The 12,162-nt window shown below is 43.3% G+C and overlaps 1 protein-coding gene across 4 annotated transcripts in view; it reads right to left on the bottom strand.

Moving 5' to 3' along the window:
* Positions 1-12,162, bottom strand: part of LOC124802633 — a 221,811-nt gene that overhangs the window by 102,834 nt on the left and 106,815 nt on the right. The gene's annotated exons all lie outside the window — the stretch shown is intronic.

Here is a 12,162-nt window from a genome sequence, read left to right as displayed (position 1 = left end):
AAAACTTAAAACCACTTAAACCTAACTAACCTAAGGACATCACACACATCCATGCCCGAGGCAGGATTCAAACATGCGACCGTAGCAGTCGCGCGGTTCCAGACTGAAGCGTCTAGAACCGCTCGGCCACCATGGCCGGCCTGAAATCCATGCCCATCCCATTTCCACCACACACCTTGCTTGTCACCACCTCCCTCTATACCAACATCCCCCACGTACTTGGTCTGTCTGCTGCTGAAAATTACCTCAATCAGCAATCACCTGATTCCAAACCTATGACATCCATCCTATTCACCCTAAACAACTTTATACCTACCAACAACTATTTCACCTTTGAGGGGCAGACATACAAACAGATCAGGGCTTCCTAAAATCATGCCCTGAAATGAGATCCATTCTGCCTGAGATTTTGCAAACTACACCTAGAATAGCTATTCTTGCCCCTCCAATCTCCATAATATTCTCATCAGAACACATGCTCCTGCACCCATCTCACTACCCTACAGCTCCTACTCCTGAGACTGTCCACACTGCAAGAGTTGCCCTATGCACCCTCCTACCACCATCTATGCTAGCCCTGTAACTGGAAAAACATATACTATCAAATGGAGAACCACCTGTGAAATGACATCATATAACAGCTTTTATGTAAACACTGTCTGGCCTTTTACGTCGACATGAGTAGCACAAAATTATCAGTTAGGATCAATGAGCATAGGCAGAATGTGTATACTGGCAACACGCAATATCCTGTTGCAGAACACGCTCTACAGCATCACAATCATGACCTCGGTGCCTGTTTCACCACACATGCCATCTGTATTCTTCCCCAGGCACCAGTTTCTCAGAACTCCACAGGTGGGAACTATGAGTATGGCATGACCTTGGTTCTCGCCACCCACTTGGTCTTAATTTACATTAATTTCTTCTTCCTCAGCATTTCTTCACAGTAACTACTCCTTTCTTCGGTCCATTTTAGATTTTTACGTGTTTCATTTTCTGACCAGTCTATTGTTCGCTGCCTGCCTCCCACCTCTGTTACATACAATGTGTTTATCACTCATATTAACTTGTGCACAATGTCCATGCTGTAATCTCCGTCTTGCAATTACCCTGTCTTACACCTTTAAGCTCTCAGGTTTTCAAAATCTCATCCAGTGCAATCCCCAACAGTCAGTCCTTCCTTCTCATCCTAACTGTACAGGGCTATTACAAATGATTGAAGCGATTTCATAAATTCACTGTAGCTCCATTCATTGACATATGGTCACGACACACTACAGATACGTAGAAAAACTCATAAAGTTTTGTTCGGCTGAAGCCGCACTTCAGGTTTCTGCCGCCAGAGCGCTCGAGAGCGCAGTGAGACAAAATGGCGACAGGAGCCGAGAAAGCGTATGTCGTGCTTGAAACGCACGCACATCAGTCAGTCATAACAGTGCAACAACACTTCAGGACGAAGTTCAACAAAAATCCACCAACTGCTAACTCCATTCGGCGATGGTATGCACAGTTTAAAGCTTCTGGATGCCTCTGTAAGGGGAAATCAACGGGTCGGCCTGCAGTGAGCGAAGAAACGGTTGAACGCGTGCGGGCAAGTTTCACACATAGTGATGTGAAAGATTCAGTGTTTAAACCTCCTCTACCAAGAAACATGCCAGAACTGCGAGCTCGCATCAACAATGCTTTCGAACTGATTGATGGGGACATGCTGCGCCGAGTGTGGGAGGAACTTGATTATCGGCTTGATGTCTGCCGAATCACTAAAGGGGCACATATCGAACATTTGTGAATGCCTAAAAAAACTTTTTGAGTTTTTGTATGTGTGTGTGCAAAGCATTGTGAAAATATCTCAAATAATAAAGTTATTGTAGAGCTGTGAAATCGCTTCAATCATTTGTAATAACCCTGTAAGTGTTCCCTGACTCATAGTTCTGGGTGACTTTCCCGAAATCTACCCGTTTTCCTAGACCTCTCCAGTTTTTTTCCTTCACCCTTCTTCCTTCATCTTCAACCCTTCTGCCTGAAGAAGGAGCTACTGACTCTGAAAGCTTCCCTAATTATAATCTCCCTTTATGAGTGTGCTCTGCCACCGCTTGGTGAGTAGATTTTTTTATATATCCAATTACACTATTTTGTCAAAAATTTATTGTTTTCATTGTTATAAACACTAATACTGTAACTGTTTACGAAAACTACAATTAATGTTGATTAAATAAAGCTCAAATAAAACTCAATTTGATGGTTCATAGAATTATGTGCTATTGACTCATGTTTCTGTTTAACAGTTAAGCTTTTACACACACACACACACACACACACACACACACACACACACACACACAGTGATCGCTGTGCACTGGCAACAGTGGCCAGAGACAGTGGTCACACTTGTGAGAGTTGTGCTTGTGTGAGTGAGGGTGCATTTTTTACTCAGTGAAATTGTTTTCGCCAAAAACTTAAATGCATAGCAGTCTTTTCATTGTGCCTGTCTGCGACTCAACATCTCCTCTATATGGAGAGTAGCAATCTATCATTTTCAGTACTGTTGCTACTTCATCTTGGGCTCATCATTTGACGAGCAGAACATTATCATAAGGGAATTTTCAGTTTTGTTATCATGCTCGCAAAAGTTAATGATGAATTGTATTCAAGTCACATCATTCACAGTATAAATAAGTTGTGGAATCTTTAAAGCTCCACCTTAGAACTGAACTGCCCCATTAATGATAAGGCTAAAATAGAATAAGACATTCATACGTCACACAGATGACTCCAAGTTTTGTCACTGGAGGGCAGCACCAGACAATGAACCACAGATTGACTTTTTACTATTGGAAGGTTGATACGGAGGTTCGACTATCAAGAGAGGAAGCGGGGAGATGTGGTTGTTGGTTGGAAGGAACACGTGTGAGGAATCGGGAGTGTGATTTGACATGTTTTGTTTCACGATTTGCTTTCACATGTGGTTGTATTTTTGAAGGAAGTAGACTGGAAATTAATTTAACTTTTGAACACTAAATATCATCAGCAAACAAGGGCTTGATGAAAAGTAATGCCTCCAAATTTTTACGTGAAAACTGTAGAGTCTTTTTAAATAAAAGAAACTTTATTAATAAATTACATCTTTACTCTTCATGTCTACACATTTGCAGCCATCTGCTGCTAAACGATCTGAATTGTAGTGTGTAACATGATGGTGATGAAACACATAACTATGTCAGTCCATGAGAAAAAGTGTGCTGCAATCAAGTTTTCAATTGAAAGAGTTTGTCCACATGTGGAGCACCCTATCCTTCAGCACAACAATGTCAGATCACTCTCAAGCACAGTGACATCTGCAACAATCCGTCTGCATGGCTGGAAGGAAGTACACCACAGGAAGTACACCATGGCCATGTTGTGGGCTTCACTACACAGAGCTTACTGTCCGTCATTTGTCACCTACTCTCTTCACATTGACGCAGGACTCCGTATCTCAACAGCAGGATGATAGGGTACAGGAAGAGGGCATGCTGAACTAACTGAAGATAACGACATGTCTCTGTGGCTGCTTCACCCATACTTTCTTGCCCTGAAATACCTGTATACCATGGCACTCAGCAGAAGGACACCCCCTTCTCCAGCCTATATAGTCGGAGGAGGGAACCCTGGATATCCTGGACTACTTTAGCAGTTGGATACAAGCAGTGCAGACAGTGTCGACAGTGACAACGACGAGGTTGTAGCAACAATGATTACCAAAGTACAAAGAACTAAAACAAGTAAAAAGATATATACATTCAGTAGACTAGATAAAAAATCAGTAATCACATACCTCAATGAGGAACTTGAAACTTTCAGCGCAGGTCAGGAGCATGTAGAGGAGCTCTGGCTCAAGTTTAAAGCAATAGCTAACCACACACTGGAGATATATGTACCCAGTAGGACTGTTCATAATGGGAGGGAACCTCCATGGTATACAGTCACCGTAATGAAACTTCTTAAGAAAGAGAGATTACTGTATAATAGGTGTAAAACAAAGTGTAGGGCTATAGATAGAGAGGTGCTCAATGTAACACATTTGGCTGTCAAGAGAGTAATGAGTGATGCCTTCAATGACTGCCATAGCAGAAAATTGTCAAATGGCATTTCACAAAATCCATAGAAATTCTGGTCGTACTTAAAGGCTGTTAGTGACACCAAAGTTAGCATCCAGTCCCTAGTGAATGAAGCAGTAACTGAAACTGAGGGTAGCAAAGCAGAAGCTGAAATGCTTAATTCCATTTCCAAATGTTCTTTTACAAAGGAAAACCCAGGAGAACTGCCCAATTTAATTCTTGTACCACTGAAAAGATGAATGAAATAAGCATTAGTGTCAGTTGCACTGAGAAACGGCTGAAATTGTTAAAACTGAACAAAGCTCCAGGCCCAATGGAATCCCTGTCAGATTCCATACTGAATTTGCAGCTGAAATAGCCCCTCTTCTAACTATAATTTATCATAGGTCCCTTGAACACAAACCCTTGCCCAGTTCTTAGAAAAAGGCATGCGTCACACCCATCTACAAGAAGGGTAGTAGAAGTGATCTGCAAAACTACCATCCAATCCTTGACATCAGTTTGTTGTAGAGTCTTAGAACATATACTAAGCTTAAACATAATGATGTATCATGAACTGAATGACCTCCTCAATGGCAACCAGTATGGTTTTCAAAAACATCGATCATGTGAAAGCCAACTCGCAATTTTCTCACTTGACGTACTGACAGCTTTGGATCAAGGCAGCCAGGTAGATGCAGTGCTTCTTGATTTCCAAAAAGCATTTGATTCAGTACTGCACCTACACTTACTGTCAAAAGTACGATCACATGGGGTATCAAGTGAAATTTGTGACAGGATTGAGGACTTTTTGGTAGGCAGGACACAGCATGTTATCTTGGATGGAGAGTCATTGTCAGATGTAGAAGTAATTTCTGGTGTGCCCCAGGGAAGTGTGTTGGGACTCTTGCTGTTCATGTTGTATATTACTGACCTTACACACAAAATTAACAGTAAAAATCATCTTTTTGTAGGTGATGCAGTTATCTATAATGAAGTACTATCGGAGAGAGGCTGCATAAATATTCATCAAGAGGCGATAGAATATGCACATACCTATCCAGTTATATTATTTTGTCAATAATTGATTGTTTTCGTTGTTGCATAAATATTCAGTCAGATCTTGATAAGATTTCAGCATGGTGCAGGGATTGACAAATTGCTCTAAATGTTAAGAAATGTAAAATTATGCACTTCATGAAATGAAAAAAACAAAGTATCCTATGACTATAATATCAATGAGTCACTGTTGGAATCGGCCAACTCACAGAAGTACCCGGGTGTAGGGATGTGAAATGGAATGATCACATAAGTTCAGTCATTGGTGAAGCATTAGGTTGACTTCAGTTTATTGGTAGAATACTGGGAAAGTGCAATCAGTTTACAAAAGAGATTGCTTACAAATCACTCATCTGACCCATTCTAGAATACTGCTCAAGTGTGTGGGACCCATAGCACGTAGGATTAAAAGGGATACTGAACATATACAGAGGATGGCAGCAAGAATGGTCACAGTTTTGTTTAATCCATGGGAGTGTGTCACAGCGATACTGAAAGAACTGAAATGGCACACTCTTTAAGACAGATGTAAACGATTATGAGACAGTCTATTAACAAAGTTTCAAGAACTGGTTTTAAATTACAACTCTATGGATATACTACAACCCCATACATATCACTCACGCGGGGATTGTGATGATAAGATTAGAATAATTACTGCATGGCAGAGGCATTCCATCAATCATTATTCACATGCTCCATAAGTGAATGGAACAGGTAGAAACTCTAATAACTGCTACAATGGGACATACTCTCTGCCGTACACCTCGTGGTGGTTTGCTGAATGTAGATGAAGGGCACTCTGGGACTCTGAAAAGATAAAGAATTTAGCCGGCATGGCACATCCCATCTGCTCCAGCACCCTCAAGATCACTTATAGTTTGTCATTGAATACAGTGAACTCTGAAGGTAACTGAATCTTGAGGACACAATCCCTGGAAACAACAGAGCAGCCAACAAAGTCTCCCTGTTTAGACCCATACATGAATACAACTACACAGTTTTGAAGCTCATTTAAAATTTCAGAATATATTGTATTGAAAAATGAAGCAGGTGTGCAATCTCTCCTGTAACTACACTAAATCTAAAATCATTCGGAGCCTTGGCAGTATCCAATATGGTAGTCATTTAATGCTCCATACCAATGGATTCCAGCATACAATATGCATGGATTCCAGATGGCCTTGTCGTCCTTCGACGACTGGTAAAGAGGTGTTGTATAGCTGGATGAGCAACAGTACTGCACGTGGGGAAGTGGGAGTAGCAAGGAACTCACACACCTAAAGCAACTGATGCACCATAAGAAGCTGCTGCTGGATGTTAAGTGGTGGTTCACCAGCCTCAGCACATAGGCTGGGTGAGGCTGGTCCAGTAAGCACCCATGGCCAGCCTGATCCCCTCATGGTGTAAAGAGTCAATGATCTTCAGGAATGAAGGCATTGCTGACCTGTACACAATACATTCACAGTTCAGGCATGATCGAACAAAAGTCCTATAACACTGGAGCAGACATGTGACTAAGACACTTTCTTGGTCCCAACCTTCACATCCTTCAGGTGTGGTAATCACAACAGTTTGGAGTCAAAACTGAAGCCCAAAAACAGCACAGAGGCTTTAAAAGGGAGAATGATGTTCCACATATGCAATTCAGGAAAATTAAAATTATGACGAGAATGATTAAAACTAAAACACACTCTCTCTCTCTCTCTCTCTCTCTCTCTCTCTCTCTCTCTCTCTCTCCCTCCCTCTTCTGCAGAAAATATAAAACCAGTCTTTGCAGCCCATTCCTCCAGCCATTTTACTGTATGTTGCAACTGATCAGTTGCTGCTGCAATACTGGCAGATGAACAGGAAACAGCAAAATTGTCTGCAAATAAGGAGCACTCTATGGGACTCGTTACCATGGATGTGATACTGTTTATACGTACAGGAAAGCGGTTAACACTTAAAAACACTGCCCTGAGGAACACCATTCTCCTGCTCAAAATTATTTGACAGCATGTCATCAACTTAGTACCAAAAACAGTGCTCTGACAAGAAGAACTGAACAAAGATGGGAGTTGGCCACAGAAGCCCCATTGGTGGCGCTGCTCTGGAATATCACGTCTCCATGTAGTGTCATATGTCTTACTGATATGGAAAAATATACCCTTACAATGCTGTTTATGGAGGAAAGCCTGTTGAATAGCCACCTCTAGGAGGGCCACGTTGTCAACAGTGGATCACATCTCCTGAATCCACACTGAGAGTGACTTAGGTGCTGCCAGGTCTCTAACATCTAGACCAGATGATGGTTAACCATTCACTCCAAGGTCTTTACTGCACAGCTCATTAGGGCAACACTCTGGTAACTACTGGGGTATATTGAGTCCTTTCATGGTTTGAGAAGAGGTATCAAAATGGCCTCCCTCCACGAGTTGGGAAAGTTGCTTGTTTGCCATATCAATTTGAAAGACTGTAAGAGGACTTCCTTTGATGCCAGCTGCAAATTCCACAGCATGATGCATGAGATTTGGTCAGGACTGGGCACAGTATCACGAGACGTGGACAGTGCTCAATCCACCTCCCACATGGAGAATGGGCCATTATAGGACTCTGAATTGTTAGACCTGAAGTCCACCTCACATGTGCCCAAGGTGGCATGGTAATGATGGAATGCTGGACCCTAGCTGGCAGTGGCAGTAGTCAGTGCAAATTGTTCTGCCTTTGTCTGTGCAATGTCTCCAGCTTGTGCTTAGTAACATCTCTAATTCAACAACACTGTTAGAGCTAGTTGCCTGCCTTTACTGGAAATCCTCCAGGTGGTTCCCCATATTGCAGAAGAACAAGTGGAATAGTTGACAGAGTCCAGGAACACTTGCCATTATGTTTTCTTGCTCTTCTTGATGATGCATCAAGCCTTTGCCCACCCTTATCAAAAAGCAGTGAGGTTTTCCACCATTGAACAGCACTTAAACTATTACAGAGCTGTATGCGTGACCTTGATGACTGAATGGTGCCCACCAATCCAGAATGGGAGAGGTGGCCTCCTACGATGTGAGAGAACTTTGAGAAGTAGATGTCAGTGGCCTGGTGGATCACACGTCATGCGGTCCATCCACTTCTGGATGCTGCCGCAGCACTCAAACATAGCCAGCTGGCTAACAGTGTCCCATTGGCTCTGCTGATCAATTGCACCAGCGTCCTTTCAGGGAGATAGGTGAATACCGAGTGGAAAGTGGTCACTAGAATGAATGTCGTCAATGAGCTCCCACTGAACATAGTTTGCATGAGCTGGAGTGCAGAAAGAGAGATTGATGACTGAGAATGACCCAGTAGCAGCACAGAAATGAGTGGGAGTGTCTGTGTTGCAAATACACAGCTCGTGAGACATCATGAAGCTCTAAGAAACTTGACCCTGAGGGCAAGCAGAGGTCAAATCCCACAATATACGATAAGCACTCAAGTCTCCCAGTAGCAGAAATGGTCAGGAGACTTGTCTAGTGAGGGGGAGAGCAGAGGAGTGGTGCACCCCTTCCCTAACTCTTTTCCGAGTCAGGTCATCCTTGCAGTAGAGTGTGTAACTCTGTAGTACCAGACACATCAGATGCTTTAAAATGTGTTTCCTGCAAACACTAGCACAGGGGACATTCCTGTGCTAGCAGTTTCAGTTACACAATGTTTCCTGAACCCGTTAATGTTACACTGCAATAAGGGAGCCATCTACCATGGGGGTTGCACTTTCAACCTATCTTTCTGTGGAGGCTGCTCAGTGCTGGCATGAGATGTGTGCCCTGGCCAATATCACACGCCATCCTCTCTGTAGGTGAGCCATGAGAGATGTCACAGAGAGGGATGTCAGCATTGTCAGACTGCTTGATTCCTGTCGCCATTGGCAGCTGGTTCTTTGACTTCAATTTTTTTGTCTGGGGAGGTTTTGGAGCCACATCTACAGAGATGGTAGTGACAGCACTGGACAGTGGACCAGTCAAACTTTGGAGGGGCAGGAGCTCCACAACATTGACAAGCATGGCTTTTGTCTGATGTTCTGGGAGGAGATATGGGCTACAAAGTAACTGCAGCACCCTAAGTGTGTTGACAATGCAGGTACTATTGCCAACACTATCAACCTCCATTTGTGTAGCAGCATCGGTTTTCTGGACTGGATGTTTAAGAATTGAAGCAAAAGAGGCAGTAAATGTGGGCGACTGCATTGCCTTATAGATAGTTTTGCTTCACCATAAAGGATACATACAGTGCCTACTCCAAACAAGGTGATCCCCAGAACAATTTACACACTTTGGAGGAGAGGAACAACTGACTTTTTTGCTGGGAACTACATGTTTCTACCAATAGGGCCCCGTTTTGCAAGCACTTGACAAATTTTAAAATTGCAGCAATGTTCTCTAATCATTTTTATACCAGCTGCAAATTGTTATGTCTTGTGTTACAAAAAATAGTATGTGGAATCAGCTAAAAAACATTGATGTACAATAAATAAAGTTATACTGCACAACAGTTCTTCAGTTATAAACTACCAGTAAACCCTGATTCTTTAAGTCACTAACTGCTCCCATTCTCAAATACAAGGGTCGTTCAATAAGTAATGCCCCACATTTTTTTTCTTCTCAGAACATATTTACTGTTAAGAATCAGAATTTGGTGACAACATACATCAACATATCTTCTCGATGTCCTATTTTTCTACTTAGTCTCCATTACGTTCTACGGCTGTACGCAAACATTGTGGAAGAGCATGTATTCCCTGCTGGTAAAAGCTCTTGTCCTGTAGGTGTAGCCATGTTTCACTGCATGACTGACACTCCCGTCACCTTCAAAGTGTCCAAAGCGAATAATGCGAATAATGGCATCTGCATGATTCAGCATGTCTGGAGCAGTGGCTGTGAAAGGACGTCCCGAGCATGGCTGATCATGAGCTCTGTTTCGGCATTTCCTAAGGTCATAACTTTCTTTACCAATCGCCCAATTGTACTCTTATCAACTACAGCATCACCATACACTGCACACACAAATGTTTATGGATGTTCACCATGGTTTCTTCTCCTGCACACAAGAATTCAATAATCCAAAAAATGCACAGTGTCTTGAAAACATACCTCGCCACTGATAGCGATGGCAAACAATGTGACACTGAGGACACAGCCCTGGGGCACAACATTCTCCTGAACATAGCAATCAGACATGGCAGGCATCCACATAGTTCCCATTCATGAGACTGGCGAAGGATGTTGTACTTCCAAGTAATGTCATATGCTTTTTTGAGGTCAAAAAACACACAAAATAAATGGTTTTGGTGTAAGGAGGACTCATATATTGTCATCTCCAGTAGAATTAAGTTGTCAAGAGTGGAACGGTAGCACCTAAAACCACACTGGTAGTGGTTCGGGTGACCTCGGGACTCAAGCAGCCAGACGAGGCGGCGGTTGATCGAGCGTTCAAGAGTCTTGCCCATACAACTGGTAAGGGCAACACTTCGATAACTGTTAGGGGCGCTACGGTCCTTGCCTGGTTTCCAGAATGGAATTAATATTGCCTCCTTCCACGTTGTGGGGTACTGTCCATCAAACCAAATCTGATTGAAACAAGGGAGGAGCTGACCTTTCACTTCAGGTCACAGATGACGAAGCATGGTATAATGGATATTATCAGGTCCTGGAGCAGTGTCTCTGACTGCAGATAAAGCTGATTCCAGTTCCCACATGGAGAATGGAAGGTTTTAGACTTCCTCATTACACAAGAAGAAATTGAGCTTCCTCATCTCTGCAGTCCGACAGAATACCTGAACAGCAGGAGCTTGTCTGGATGACTTAGTAACAGTAAAGAAGTGTTCAGCTAAAACATGAGCCATGTCTTCTGGCATATCCACCAACACCCCATTATTTGACAAGGCTGTAAGGGGATGTGGATTACCCTTGCCTGAAATCCATCTTATTGATTCCCAAACGTGCGCAGCAAAAGTGGACCAATTAATGGAAGTCATGAATTCCCTCCAGGAAGCCCTCTTCCATTCTTTGATCGCTCGCCTTGCATGTGCTCTCACAGACCTGAAGGCATGAAGATTGTCTGTAGTTGGACACTGCTTGAAGTTCCGCAGAGCTGTCTGTCTGGCCCTGATGGCCAATCAACAGCCATCATTCTACAGACGTACAAGTCGTCGTCTGAGGTGGTTACTAGACCTGGGGATGGACTCTGAGGCAGCCCTTTGGATCTCATAAGTGATATGGGGCACCACCTCCTGTGCACAACCCTTTTGTTCAAAAATAGTCTGTCGACTGTATTGCAACCAATTTGCCCTTTGTATCACCCATCTGTGAAGTCTCCTGTTGACCACCATCCTAGTCAGCAAGTGGATCTACACTGGGAACTGGCCACTAGAATGTAAATTGGGAGCCAAATTCCACTGAACTGCGTCTGCAATAGCTGGGGAACAAAAACAAAGGTCAATAGCTGAAAAAGACCCTGTAGCTGCGGAAAAGTGAGTCATCTGACCCCCATTCAGATGACAGAATGGACAAGCCGCTCAATCATCCGATGCATGGAGCAAGTAGTAGCCGAGCCCCACAGCGCATTGTGGGCATCAAAGTCCCCCACAATGAGGAATGGGTGTGGGAGTAACTGGAAGAGGTCTGCCAGTGCATCTGCATCCAAAGTGTCATTGGGGGGCAGATACAAAGAACACACAGTGGTGGTAAAGAGAGTGAGAACTTTCACAGCAATTGCTTGCATGGTCATGGTAAGAGGGACAGGAGAGGAGTGGCATCTGTCATCAAGGAAAATAGCTACTCCACATCTAGCCCTGTCTCCAGTAGTATCGCCCTTCCTGTATATGTGGTAGCCCCGTAATGCAGGTGTGTCTGTGACTTTAAGATGTGTTTCTTGTAAGCAGATGCAGAAAGGTTCATCCTGTACCAGTAACTGCAATTCTTCCAAATGTGAGTGATATCCATTCAAATTCCACTGCAACACAGAAGTCACTGTGGAAGCCATTGGTTAACGATGGTGGTTCTTTTCTGTCTCCCTTGGA

The sequence above is a fragment of the Schistocerca piceifrons genome, chromosome 1, assembly GCF_021461385.2.
Source record: "Schistocerca piceifrons isolate TAMUIC-IGC-003096 chromosome 1, iqSchPice1.1, whole genome shotgun sequence".
Classification (NCBI taxonomy): Eukaryota; Metazoa; Arthropoda; class Insecta; order Orthoptera; family Acrididae; genus Schistocerca; species Schistocerca piceifrons.
The sequence above is the reverse complement of the archived record's forward strand: the minus strand, read 5'-3'. Positions and strand labels throughout refer to the sequence as shown.